Source organism: Larimichthys crocea, chromosome XXII, assembly GCF_000972845.2.
Source record: "Larimichthys crocea isolate SSNF chromosome XXII, L_crocea_2.0, whole genome shotgun sequence".
Classification (NCBI taxonomy): domain Eukaryota; kingdom Metazoa; phylum Chordata; class Actinopteri; family Sciaenidae; genus Larimichthys; species Larimichthys crocea.
Window position 1 is genome coordinate 2,745,630 of NC_040032.1, and position 5,599 is coordinate 2,751,228.

At 39.9% G+C, this 5,599-nt stretch overlaps 1 long non-coding RNA gene across 1 annotated transcript; it reads left to right on the forward strand.

Moving 5' to 3' along the window:
* The first annotated feature begins 1,313 nt into the window (after window positions 1–1,313).
* Window positions 1,314–5,150, forward strand: LOC113744419 (uncharacterized). The gene is made up of 3 exons (XR_003461511.1): window positions 1,314–1,503; window positions 3,891–3,954; window positions 4,773–5,150. It is a non-coding gene; the product is annotated as an uncharacterized LOC113744419 (long non-coding RNA).
* The last annotated feature ends 449 nt before the right edge of the window (window positions 5,151–5,599 follow it).

The following is a 5,599-nucleotide window of genomic DNA, read 5'->3' on the forward strand; positions in this document are numbered from 1 at the left end:
TTGATAGTACTTATTAATAATTAAACAGTGTAAGGGACAGAGTGAGATATCCTAGCAGGAAGAACAGCTTGTAAATTTGACAAAATGTGGTTGAAACTCTGATAACTCTATCTGAAAACTCATAGTTGATTAAAGCCAAAAGTACCCTTTATTATTCAAGTACATTTGCCTTTGCCATATGCCTTTTTCTATTTTTCTTTAGTGTTGACAGTCATTGTCAAGCAGCCTTTTCAAGTATTGCTTCATATTTGCCGATTTGGATTTATTTGCAATCATACAAAGAATTTTAACCAGATTTACTGGTTCTCCAAGAATTTCCTAAAAATTACCATGAGATCAAGTTGCAGGCTGCTTTTTCAAATCAAGGTCCCTGTTTGTTGATTTGGATTTCCTCTGGGACAATCACAGGACTACTACTACTCAATTGGGCCTATGCATGTTTATGCACACACACACACACACACACACACACACACACACACACACACACACAGATGCATGCACACACCAATGAAGCTCACAAACAGAAGAAAAGTGCATGGTGCCAAATGTACTAGATTTCAATAGAACAAACAACAGAATAAAACATGAAAACAAGTAACTGAGTGGAGCTCATTAAGACACAGATGCACACACGGTGGCAATGGACCATGTTTTAAATAATGAACCTCTTCTGTGACAGGTGTGTCTGTGTGCATTTTGCACAAATTTGCCCAAACTGATCCAAAATGTTCTTCAGCCTCTCTAATATTTGAACTTTAACTTTTATTTTTAATGTTTTTTTTTTACATTAGTGTGTATTAAATTCACTTTTTCAAAACTCTCCACACAGTCAGCACAGCAGAAGTCACTATGAAATGAACTGTGGATCACTTTTCATTGCTTTAACACAAAAAACTAGAAATACCAGCCACGGCTGATTCATACTTTACAGGAGTATTCACCCAGGTGATTATGCTTTTCAATTTCATGCCATCTATAGAAAAGGGCAAATGTTTGGAATTAGTTTTTCTCAGTAAACACAGACCCAGCCTGACACAGAGAGGTGGCTTGCAGAGGAGAAGGAGAGGAGTAATTTGGAGCTTGCAGGCCAGCGTGGATAAAGGTTTTTTCAACTTGGCTAAGACACACAGGCGAGGAAGAAATGTAATCGGAAACGGAGTAAGATAGGATGTCCCGGCCAAGAGGGTTGCCAACATCTGAATGTGCGCAGCTTCTGATATTATCTGTGTTACTGCTAATTAGGCTGTACAACACTGAGCGCCTCATTTCATTCCTTGATGACCTCTGTTAAAGACTGTGTCAGTTTCCCTTCCATTTTCTCTCCATTCCTCAGCTCCATTCTTGTCCTTGTAGAGGTGCAAAGTTTATGACCACCAGCTACACCATCAGATGTCCCTCTTGGATGCAATGAATGCAGGATGACTGGACATATCTGCAGGAGATTACCAGGGATGGATCATGCATGCAAAAAGATTCTTCCCCAGCAAGAGAGGACATGAGGTGTGATGTGAATGAGAACCAAATGCAGAAGGTGGACGAGGTTGACTAGCACTGTATAATTTTGTGTCGCATTACTGGAAATACTTCACCTTGTGCAAAAGTGTTTCTATTGGTGGACAAATACACTTGACGTGTGAAGTGTTTTGCTTGTGTAAATGCATTCACAAGTGAGATTAGCTGTTGGGCTGAGCTGCATATCAGTAAAAAGAACCGTCTGAACAGTTTGGAGAAGGTGAACTCAGTATGGAGAAATGTGGGTTGCAATTGCAAACAAAGCCCTGTAAACTAGAACATGATATCTCAAACCACAGAACTATTTGAATTACATCACACCAGCCTACTGGCTCACGAGAAAACATTTAACTGTTTATCTGTGTGGGGTTGAGTTTTATTCCACAACCTACATATACTCATAAGCTCGACAATGATAAAACACGTGTGCATATGAGAGGCAGTGTTGAAAGATGAAAGCTGGTTTCCATCTTCCAGCATGATAGCAAGATACTGGCCCCCACCAGTAAATGGATTACCTTATCTCAGACCTCTAGATGAGTGCGTGTGTGCTTGTCACAGTTGTCACTGGGAGATATGACCAGCGAATTTTCCTTGCAGGTTGGTGGGCTACTATAAGCTGCTCTTGTTCACCTGTTCCTATCGCTCACTGTTCCCTCTCCCATAATCAACCCACCAGCCTCAAATGGCTAAGAAATGACCGTGTTCTTTAAGAGGTAGTTACAGTGACTTTGTAAAAGGTTGGTTCACCAGTTCAGTTGGTAGTTCTAACAAAAACTCTTCACAAAGAGGGAAATAGAGGGCAATTTTTCAATGCTGTGAGCACCACATATGAGATTCCATTCACCTGGAAGTGGCAACAGAAAACTGCAGATATCTCAAAATTTTGACAATAACTTCAAAACTATTCCTCATGGCTACCATGGCTAATGAGATTAATATATTTTTACTTATGTGTTATTTATGTGAACCAACCCTTTAACATCTTAAATTACACTGAAGATAAACCGACTGAACTTAAATGCAATCCTTTGTATACGTGTTTAAAAAAACATTATCAACAGAACATGTAGAGGTAACAGCTATGACATTATGTCTTGTGTTGCAGAGACATCTAGATTAGCATGCTAACCAGCTAGCTTTGGTTTGTATTATTTACAATATGGAAGGACAGGTATTTAGCGTTGGTGGGATTATGGAAACAATGGTCTGGTTAACGATCCCACCAAGGCTAAACACAGTCAGAGCTGAAGACTCCTCTAGGATAAGAGGTGGCTGAAGTGTGTAGGACTGCAACTCTGCCTCCTGGTCTCAGCTCTGAGTTGTCATGGTTTAAATGAACTCAGATTTTTAAATACGAATACCATCTCTCCTAATCAGATCAAGAAAATCTGCCAATTCTGCCACGAAACCCACATCGTTTGCTGGGCACTGCCTTGACACCCAGCGGTCGAATGATGACATGTCGAGTCCGACATTGTCTTTCCATAACTCAGTGTTAATTTTACTAACCTCCCATTGGTGTAACAGGGAGTCATTATTGCCAATTCAAATAGCAACATATCTGTATTTATGCTGTGGTATGCAAAGAGAATTCTGTAATTCTATTTAGACAGTTTAACTATACTGGCAACTATACACCGACCTGTAAAACTGACCAGCCTACTCTGAAAGAAGAGCAAGTTGGTGAAAGCCTGAAGAGGCCTTCAAATGATCTAGTAGTGTAATGTTTCACCACATTATAACAGTAGTTATAATGTTATAAAAGTTATCTTTATAGCAGTCATAGACGTGATGAGTGCAGGGTACAAATACCATCAGCACTCTGAATTATCATCCAACTGTGTTTATATCCCACTTTTCCCGCTAGGAACTCTGTGAGGTTGTACTTTGGCACAACGGTGCTTTAAGTTAATGCCATTGTAGCATTGGTACAATATTCATAATGACAGTGCTGACATACATATGTTATTTATCCTCTTATCGTTGTGTTAACATGCTACTATTTTGATATTAGAACACAAAGTACAGCTGAGACTGATGGGAATTTTAGGTATTATGGAATTTTGACTGACTGGATGAAAGGTTAGGGGAGGTTTAACAATTTTTGTTAAGACAATTTCCTGAAAACCACAAATGTGAAGCTCATTGAGATAGTAGAGTTGGGGGATCGCCACAATCATAAGGATTTGTTTCCTGGGTATGTCCCATGGATATCTATGCAAATTCCATGGCAATCTGTCCAGTGTTATTTGAGCCTTTTGGTTTATATGCTGCTATGCTAACCCATTCATTTTCAGGAATGGGTTAGCTGTTCCTCTTAAATCAACATTTAATACCTTTACTAAAGTTAAGTATGTCTTTTTGTATTTCAGCATTCTGGGGTCGTCTAACCTCACTGTTCAGCTCACCAATGCAACTCTTTTCCTTTACGGACTGGTAACGTACCTGGGCATGCAGCTTTTCATATCTTAACATGTCTTAGCACAGGACTGCTTTGCTTTTGTTAATGCATATATAAGTTGTGTTTTGCACTTAAGTCTATCCCACGTAGATCACATACACCTTAAACTGGCTTTAAACACAGCCACACGCAGAGAGAGGAACATTCACATGTACACATTCCTTTTGTTCTTTGGGTTAGCACATGCACTTAGATTCCACTTTGTGTTTTGCATTATTATTTTTTGATAAATGTATTCAGTGTTGCACAAGAGAATGCTTTGAAACTTAGCTTAGGTTGTAGTTAATTTAATTATTAATCAGTGTTCCAAATGAATCATTTATGTATTTAAAGAGACTGAAATCAATCAATTATTTTCTCTTCTTTAAGGGTGGTATAAAATCAAAATGACTTACCTACACCTACACAGTTTGGTGCCCCTTTAAACCTTTTGGAATCCCACTGATGAACAAGATGTCCTATCTTCCTCATATGTGTGTTAGTTTAATGTGGCCTACTTGCAACTCATTGGCCAAGTATGGTTACTATTTACAAAGGCAGCTGATTTTATTTTATCAAACATTCTGTCCCAGCAAGTTTAGACTTTCTCTCTCTAATGGAAATCTTTCCAAAAATGACCTGACTTGTCCTGATTTGACACACCTCGCTAATGTAAGAACACAATAACAAATACTACAGATAATGTGCGACTACTGAAGCCCTGATCTCTCTTTGTGAGACGTCTAATCAAAACACGGTCTTCAGAGTCTATAAATAAACCAGAACTAAACTGCCTGTCTTTCTTCAAGCACAGCCCTGGCTGGGATCATGAGAGCGTGTCCAATCTAGAGTGCCTGCGCGATGCAAACATCTTTTGAGGATGACATGTCAGTCAAACGAACAGGAAAACAATGAAGAGCGATGAGGCATGGAGGGGCCTGACTGGTTGAGGTGTTATTCAGAGGATACACACACACACACACACACACACACACACACACACATATACACAAGACAGAAATGCACATGTGCAAATGTGTGCCCGCAACTGTACTGGCACGTGTACATGCACATACGAAGAGAAATGGACACAAAGCTCTAAATAATTTTACCCCGAAGAGATACTCATCTCGTTCACTTGTCCCACTCACACACAGAAATAGTGGAATGAATGACTACAAGGATGCTGACAAAACTAGCCTCTGGAAGAATACATACTCTGAAAGAAATAAAGAGAGTTAGCCTTCAGTGCCATTCTTTGCTCTTTTTTTCAGTGAACTCTCTAGCTCTCATATATTAAAGCTATTAGAGTTTCAAGAGTAGGACTGCACCTCGACCATGCCACTTCTGACATTCCTATAAATACCCTCTGATCCCCCTCCTCCCCTTTTCACTCTCGTATTGTGCACCCTTGCCGTCCGTCCACCCTTTTTCTTTCTCCTGTTTCTTCCTTTCCTTTCTATTCATTGTAGGATCCTGGGGGGGGGGGGGGGGGAGTCAAATGCCGTTTTACCCACAGAAGCTTCCCCACAACAACATGCTGAAGAAGTACAAGAGCTCACACAGAGTAGTATCTACACTAACCTCTCAAGCAGTTGCCATTGTTGTTTTTGAACGCCTCTTACACACATCATCGTACAC